This window comes from Alligator sinensis, unplaced genomic scaffold, assembly GCF_000455745.1.
Source record: "Alligator sinensis unplaced genomic scaffold, ASM45574v1 scaffold682_1, whole genome shotgun sequence".
Classification (NCBI taxonomy): domain Eukaryota; kingdom Metazoa; phylum Chordata; order Crocodylia; family Alligatoridae; genus Alligator; species Alligator sinensis.
In genome coordinates, this window is record NW_005842011.1 from 2,930,755 (window position 1) to 2,939,606 (window position 8,852).

General features: G+C 45.0%; 1 protein-coding gene across 3 annotated transcripts in view; it reads right to left on the reverse strand.

Annotated features, from left to right (window-relative positions):
- The window catches only part of SYTL3 (synaptotagmin like 3), a 65,902-nt gene extending 63,975 nt beyond the window's left edge, over positions 1-1,927 (reverse strand). For all 3 annotated transcript variants that reach the window (XM_025201986.1, XM_025201987.1, XM_025201984.1), the window contains exon 1: positions 1,857-1,927. The gene's annotated coding sequence lies outside the window, so the exon portion shown is untranslated. The remainder of the gene's footprint in view (positions 1-1,856) is intronic.
- Positions 1,928-8,852: the final 6,925 nt, after the last annotated feature.

Consider the following 8,852-nt stretch of genomic DNA (forward strand, 5'->3'; position numbering starts at 1 on the left):
GGTGACGTAACTGGGGACGAGCCGGCAGAGGCTCGGAGGAGGAACCCAGAGAGGGAGCCGGTGGGAACTCCGGTGAGGGAACCGGGATAGAGCCGGCAGAAACTCCAGTGAGGGAACCGGGACAAAGCCGGCAGGAATCCCGGTGAGGGAACCAGGGGGGCCCAGGCAGAGACGCCGGCGGGGCAGCGGGAAAGAAGGCCGCAAGGGTGAAGAGGGCCCTTGACACCCAGTCCTCGTCCGGGAACAAGGAACAGAAGGTCCACGACCAAAGGTGGCGTTGGCCAGGGTGTAGGGGAGGTCGGAGCCCCGTGAGAGCCCGCCCAGGGGCGCTTTGGCGCTGGAGGCAGCAGAGAGGGGGACCCCCCTGCTGCGGGCCCAGCCGCGACCGCGGTCGGTGAGTTCTGGGGACTCCCCAGAGAGAGCGGGGCAGATCCGGTTAGCCACCCGCGCAAGAGTTGCCCTAGAGCGCCTTTTGGAGCAGAGGCGGGCACATACTGTTTCTATTAATGCCTTGTTAACTCTCCAATATTAACTCCAATTTCAGTTTACACACCTCAGTGGCACTTACACAGTCATGAAAGTACCATTTCTGGCACTTATATGGTTTGGGATTTCTACTCTGGGCACAGTGTGGATACGCTCACTGTACAGGCTCACTAAGTCTGCACTCTGGCTGGGTAAGTATGCAGTGCTGTCTGCTCACTCAGGTGTGCACATAAATCCTGAAATCATAGTCAAGCAAAAAGTTACGACTAGCTGTGCGGGGAGGAAAGGCCGTCCCATGTTTCAACCTTCTGTGAAGATGAACCTTTTAAGGTTCTACACTCAGGGCTAGTTTTCCTAGAAGATAACTTATTCTGCTAACTGCCACTGCAGTAGCTCCAGTGTAAGTGATCTGTATTCTGTACCTGAAAGTCCTGAGCATGAATTCTAATTATGACCGATATAGGAAAAAACAGAATATGAGTCTACACTTAAAGATGACTGAATGCTTCAAGTCATTACTAACAAATCCCCAAAATCCACTGTTTGTACGTCACCAATCAGAAACCAACTAGCTCAGCAGGTATTCAAAATTAGGAACTTTATTCAATTCTTTAGGAATTGCAGGTAAAAGCATTATAGAACTGCAAAGTATTTATCATAATCCTCTTTATTACCATTTATAATAAAAATCTGCACACACATAGCATAGTGGTGAGTAGAATAGAATGTGTCATTGTAAATGAAAATGTTTCTTTCATTTAAAATAACTCTGATACTTTCACTGCATGACCTGTGTGTAATGTTTCCAGCTCCTATATCATTTATTTTGGTTTTAGGAGAGACACTGAGACAAGCATACACAAAGTTATCTGTGAAAGTCAGGTCCTTTGCTGATTTGAGATCTTTTGATTATCGGATCCATTAATCCCACAGAAGGGAATCAAAGTAATGTTGTTTACTGAAAAAACACACTAATCATAAATGCTAATGGAGTCTAAGGCAATTGCCACTCACACAAATTCATATGAAATGAATTAATTAGTACTTGCTTGATAAGAATAATTATGAATGATTTCTTGCACTACTTGACTGTAGTATCTTAATTTTTATACAGAAACAGACTATTTGGTTATAATTTATTTTACATGGCAAGTTGAAATGCTTTGCCTGCACTTCTCTCAAGTAATTTTAGTATCACTCCCTCCCACAACTCAGCCAGCCAAAAGATCACTTTACAGCAAACCATTTTTAGTGCAGATTCCAGCTCAAGGTCTTTTTCTTGAACCCTTTTTCAATCTAAGGAACAGTTTAAACTAAAATCAATTTCTTCTTGCTGTATTGGATAAAACAGATTGAAAATATACACTTACCTTTTCCATTGCTACCAGAGAAAGAGAAGTAGAAGTGACATGTTCACCAGAGATGAGGAGTTTGCTTTTTCTTTTCTTTACTGAAATAAAATTGCTGCCTCACTCCTTTCCTTCCTGTTTAAACCAAAGTTAGAGTACAGCATCAAGGCATCCCTGTGGCAGTCAGGAGGAATCAGGCTCAGAGGCTGATTGCTAGTGCTGCCAAAGGCTTTGCAAAGTTACTGCTGCCGAAAGTGCAGCAGATGAATTATTGCATAGAGATTAACATCTTCTCTAAAGTTAAAAAAGGTTTACTATGGGAAAATGTAATACTTCCTTCCTCATAATGTGCTTATGGTTCTCTAACCACTCACAGGAAGAAGAGTGGTTATGAGTTTTTAGAGTCTCATATGATTTCTCTTCCTGATGCTATATACATGCAAATGCTGAAAACCTCAAGTTCCCCAGGCAGTCATACTGAAAAGAAGTCTGGTACTCTGAACAGGCAATTTACTGGAAATAAGACTGATTCTTCTCTAGCTACAAGTGACAATGTATTTAGTATGACTAGATTACCTAGATAGACTGATACTGGGTACTTCTACACGTGTAATTAGCACATAGCAATAAACTCCAGCCCAAGGATGCTCCAATTCGGCTCAACATGTTGCATAGGAGCTGGCTGGGGCATGAGGGTGTTACAGTGCAGGGCTAGCTGGCAGGCAGCTCCTACACTGTAGCACCCTTGTGCCCCAGCCAGCCCCATCACTGTCTACACATGAGTTTTGCTGCATGTAACTACTCTGCTCTTGGATAGTACTTGTGTTGAGCAGCAGGGTACTAGCCTACAGCAGAGTTAATTTGTTTATTGAGGCCTAATAGTGTCACATGTGTAGATGGTGATGCTGTACTGTGGAGTTAATTGTGCATCTCCACAGTGAAGCATCTCATATTTGTAGATGCACCTACTATGAGCTTTCTTGAATGAAAACCTGGAAAACTACCAATATAACCCCCCCCCCCCCCCCACAAAAAAAAAAAAAAAAAAAAAAAAAAAAAATGGACAAAAATAATACTTCCTTAGTGCAGGACTTTGCACTTGTCCTTGTTGAGTACAGCTTTCCCATGTAACCAGCCAAATAAAATACAATATGATGCTTGCTGAGAAACCCCCCCCCCCCCCCCCAAAAAAAAAAAAAAAAAAAAAAAAGTATTGAGTCTAGAATAACGTATGTTTGGATTGGCTAGTCCAGTTCAGCCTGTTATAAAGACAGGCCTTATTATTAATGATGTTCAGAGTTAAAGCCAATCTACTTCAAAGTCTGAATAGAGAATATGAGTATTTCTTTCCAGACCAATCTGTTCTCTGGTTTAAAGTTTCAATTCATCAGACACAACATATAATAATAAAGCAATAGAGGTCTTTTTATTTATTAGAGGTCTTAAATAGTGGCATATATTGGTTAAAGTTTCCTAAAGCATTGTTGCTCCATTAACATAACAAAATGAATCAACCTGTGCAATTGTCTAGCTCTTTAATGCTTTGGAATATATTTAAATTGAAGTATGTGAATAACCTTACTGAAATCAAAAGAACTATTGATAAACCAGGAGTGACCAACTAGCAACCTGCAGGCTGCATGAGGTCTGTGAGGGGTTAACATGAGGCCCATGGATTCTTGCCACTACTCCTTCCATCGCTCCTGCTACTATGGCGGCTGGGGTCTCCAAGCTCCCCCTTATCCAGCTTCTGCTTCCTGCTCCACTCCTGGAGAAGAGGTAGCATGGCCGGAGAGAGACCAGAGATGGATCTTTGCTGCTCATACTCCATGCTGGGCTGGGGAGAGGGAGTCAGACTGTTTGGGGAGCTGAGAGAGAAGCTGGGCTGTCCAACTGTGTGTGTGGCTGGAACAGGAACCATACCACACTACCTGTGCAATGAGAGGAAGGGCAGACTATCAGCATGACAAAGTGGCTTGGGGGTCTTTGGGCTGCAGAGTGTGTGGCCCCCAGCTGCTCAAAAATTGGACAACCCTGTACTAAACACAGCAGGAAATAGTTGCAGGATTTGGGCTTTATACAAGCAAAATTTTTAATGAAGTTAAAGTTGGATAAGAGCTGCAAGTTTTGGAACTCATTCAAAAATCATGTTAGGCCACCCAAAATAACAAGATTGTTATTTTTAAGCTCTCAATCTTAAATCAAAGATATTTTTATTTTTCTCAGTTGTCTTCTGGTTTATGGGATTTTAGGTGCCCTCAAGTTACATTTTAATTTTTCTTCCCCGAGTATAAGAGCTAGACAATCAATCTGCTCTAACGAAAGCTGTGATCCCTTGGGCTCTGTCAAAAACACCAATTACTGTAAGAGACAGAGGGTCATGAAACAAAGTGGTAATCTGGGACAAATTAAGTTTAGGACATAAACTGACAGTGTTGGAGTGATGTTGTAGCCATGTTGATATAAACTGGGATCACTCCACATTATAATAGCTACCAACAAATGAGCAGGCTGTGCTTGATTGTCATAAGTTTTAGCATGAGGACTGGGCAGGGCTTGCCCTGAACTGTACCAACAGTTGAAGGCATTGGTATCCCACACTCCTTTGTGACCCTGCCTTACCCAGGGCATGTGTGACACATGCACAAAAGTACACAAAAGGACATTTGGAGAATGGTGTCCAGGAGTCTCCAAGTTCAACCTCCACAGGTCAACCATAAAAAAATCCAAAGATTCACCTGGTGCCTTCCTTCCAGAAGAGATACAGTGGTATTTTCCAACTGCAAGGTCAGCTGCCTATAGAGGGTGGGAAAAGAGGCATTTAGTCTGCTACATGCCAAGCAGTACCAATGCATAATAATGTACTTGCCAACTACATACTTTCCCACAAATCTTTGCCTCTACCATCAAGCAATCTCAAGTCACGCTGCAGTAGGGTTGGCATCAAACAGCCAAAATGAACAATTTTGTTGTGCTGCACTTACTAGATCTGTGTGGATTCATCTTACAGAAAACAGTGGCTGGTTGTGTGGCAAGTATGACTACACAACTGGTGGGATGGCCAACAGTGGTAGGAGAACATCAGGATGAGGAAGACCAGGAGACCGCCTTTCTAGGTATCTACGCAGAGCTAACCACAAGCAACCTACCAATATGAGTTCCCTTGACTGTGGCAAAGCAAATGGAAATGTCTGTCTGGAAGCTTCAGCTCACAACTGTTCCTGGTCCATTGCAAAAGATTATTGTTAATGTTGTCGTGACTGAGATTTGTACAGCTCTAAGCAAGGATACTTGGCTGCTCATGCTGTACAACTTGCTAACCCTCACAACCAATTGTTGTGAGGGTTGCAGGCATGGGGTTATCCAACTGCACAAGAAGGATAAGAGGGCACATACATTCCCATTCTTTGCCTACCCAGCAAGTCTCAGAGCTCCTAAATAGAAAAGGGATTTTTCTACTATTCTATAGGCTGCTGAGTATGGTGAATTGTTATGGAAGAATTGCACATGAATGCAGTAGTCCAGAAAAATGTATGACTAGAAACTATTTCAACAACTTCACTTTTGGTTTCTCTGAAGAGGGGCTGCTTGCAGCATAGAAATCAATGGAGCAACCAGCCTTCAGCTAGACCCTCATATGCAATCTCACTTGTCTGATACAAGGTCTATTCTGTGAGGGTTTCTACTGCCTCTATACAGATGTACTGGTAAACTCCATCCATATAAAGCATCCATGGTCCTGAAATCTCTGTGAGGGAGTCCATGAGCTCCCATATCACCTTCTTCCTTTTTCTTTCTGCCCTTCACAAGGTTACAAGGCGCTCAGTGGCTGTCATCACCTTCCATCTTTGAGAATCTTGGAGCTGCAAGTACTGACCCTCAAAGATGAGAAAAGTAACAGTTGGTCATTTTTCCCTTCTCTGTTTTCAGAGATAATGCCTTGACCTTCTAATGTCTCCAGAATCTCTTCCCAGTCTTTGAAGCCCTTGGAAACAGTAAGTCCTCTCCCAGCCTAGGCCTTGGTACTCTGGGGAGGTGGCTGGCTATTTTAGGGGGATTGAGGCCACAGTATTGCATGTTCTTGTATGTACACTACTCAGAAAATGGTGCAAGCTCTTGGAGGAAGGATGAACAGCACAGCACCATGCTGTTGATCACTTTTACAGTGCTACAGGTAGGTCAAACCTTGGAGGATGTGGCCTTAGTCTGCATAAGAGAATGCCAAAGAACAAACCTCTCTGGAATGGTTAAGGGGAACCCTGGTTCATCTGTTTTGCTGCTGCTCACCAACGGTGCATCTAGACATCCTGCAGGAATGAAAGGGGCCATTTACCTGTGCAGGAAATGGGGCAAGCTAGCCAATTCCCAAACTATTTGAATTTGACTAGAGCACTTCCCTTATCTCATGTTCCATTTTATCCCCCAGGTGAATACCACAAAAGTGGTTAAAATGCCAATCCACAGTGGCTGGTAACTAACCATGCTTTTCCTCTCTTAAAAATGAACTGTGGCTTGGAGTGGAGAGGGGAGTGAAGGTCAATGCTACAAGTGTTACCAAAAACCCAGTACTGTTTGGTCTTTGAGAGACAAGACTACAGCCCAGCTATGATCAGGACTTCTTTGCAAGCTTAGACACAGAATTCAGAGACAGTTACAATTCCCTTACTGATTACCCTATTTGTACCCTAAGTCAAGATACAATCACATTTCCCAGTGATCCTCCACTCCCTCTTAGCAGGTAAGGTACTACTATCACTCAAGTCAGATAAAGAGACAAGAGATAGGTCTATAACCCAACCTTTTATTGATTACACCCCAAAGCATAAGAATTAGCACTTGTCTCTATGCTTATCTACTTGCAATAGCACAATAAAGATTCTCACCTATACCAGCTAGGGGAGACACAGAAGGGAGAAGAAAGGTGGCATGCAACCTAGCTGATTTCCCCTGTTTATACCCAATATTTATATGTGGGATATTTAAATAAATATTCTGATGGGTGTTATTCAAATTGATTTGTTTTACTGAGACTTTGGGAACTGGACTGAACCAGTTTTTCCTGTGGGCTTGAAGGATGCCAATTAGCTAGGGTCTGTGTCCTTGGGGAAAAGTACAATTCTGGGAGAGAAAATGTCTTACCTCTTTCCCCTCACCACCTGGGAATGTTAGTTGCCATGTTCTGTTTCTTTCACTTCGATGAGCAGGCCAGCTATAATATACAACAGGTTAACAGATACATATTATTATTGCAATAGGCTTCTAGCTGACGATATCCAACTCAATTGCTATCAACAAGCAAAACATCAATTGTTACATCTAGACGTTGTTACACGTTTTTCCAAACAGCAGTTATTAATTCTTGACCTAGTCTAATATTAGTTTTCCAAAATAAAGCAGTTATTCATTCTTGGCCTAGTCTAATATTAGAGGCTTGATAAACAGATTTTTATTCTGCTTTCCCAGGAAGTTTCTGATTCAAATGCAAGCTTATTGATTATTGATTGAAAACCAGTTGAAGCACTGATCATTCATAATTCAGGCTTTTCCTAGGTCCTTAGTATGCACTGGTCTGTCAGTCGCTGATCATGTCTACAGCATATACAAGGAACTGCAGGCCCCAGCTGTTGTTTGTGCATCTGAGGTGCTTGCAGTGGCAGAGGGAAATGCTGACTCTTAACGCAACCATCATCACAGGCAAGTCTTGCCCCAGCCAGGTTCCAGCTACACAAAAGTAGAACTGGAAGGGATCTTGTGAGGCCATCTAGTTCAGCCCCCTGATCAAGGAAGAAGCACCCCTGACTAGATCATCTTCTTCCCTTTCACTTTGGTGTGCCTGGAGTGGGAAGGGCCTGAAGGCTGAAACACCAGGCTCAAGGGATGCAGGAGGAGGTGGTCAGAAGCCTACCTGAGTGAGCACAAGGAAGCAGTGCGGGCAGGGGGATTAGGGCATATATGCTGGCCAAACACTGGCCTCTCCAGGAGGCAGAAGAAAGGGCAAGGCCAGGCATTGGCTGGCATCCATCACAAAGGTCCTGGCTTTCAAGGACTCAAAAAGGGAGCCCCCATACCACCAAGGACAGCCCCCCTCAAACCAGGCAGCCCAGCTCTCGGGGCTTGCACTGTGGGTGGTACCTGAGAGGATGCCACCTCCCTAACAGGCTCGTGCTGATGCTGCTGGGCCCTCCCCTGCAATTATCGTACTAATCTTCCCCCCTGGCAGAGGAAATGCTGCCAGGTTGTGGAACGGAGGTCCACTCATGAGCCTAGACTGGTCTCTGCAACGCCAGGCAGCACCAGCCTAGGCACGGAGCCCCGACAGACGGACACACGGACAATCATAGAACCAGAGACACCGCGGGTTAGAAGGGACTGCCAACTCCCATGATTTTTGGCATTGGCCTTAACGTCTATGCTTTCATAGACTGTAAGGCCAGAAGGGACCTCAGAAGCCCACAGGGTCACTCCAGCCCCCTGCACCCAGCTGGAAACGCGGGCAGGGTGGCTCCACTAGGGCACGAACCCAGGACCTTCTACCTGTGAAGCTCGGGGAATGTGAAGAACTTAGCTCTTTCTTATATATACACGTATATAAATAAATATATAAGAAAAATTAAGGTCTTCGCATTCCCGAAACACAGACTTTAAGAACAACGCCAACAACTACGGGAGTTGGCAATACACGTGGAGCACTGGCTTCACTGTGCTGAATGGGCTCCTCCCCCCAATTCCAGCCCATAGTTCAAACCGAGGCTATGCGGGCAGGGAGGTCTCAGAGCCCCTGATAGGCCGGACCGCACCATGTGCGCAGCGCGCTGGAGGAAAGTAGGCAGGCACGGCCTGGGTGACGTCACAAAACGAGCACCTTCTCCCTCCCTCGCGAGCCGCACCAGCACCAAGTCATCCCATCATGCCCCGCGCCGCCCCGTTGCCAAGCCCCCCAAAGAAGCGGCTGCTAACAAAGCTGGGTGGGGTCGGGGCGGGCTCGCAGGCGCAGTGCGCGCAGGCAGCCGATTGGCT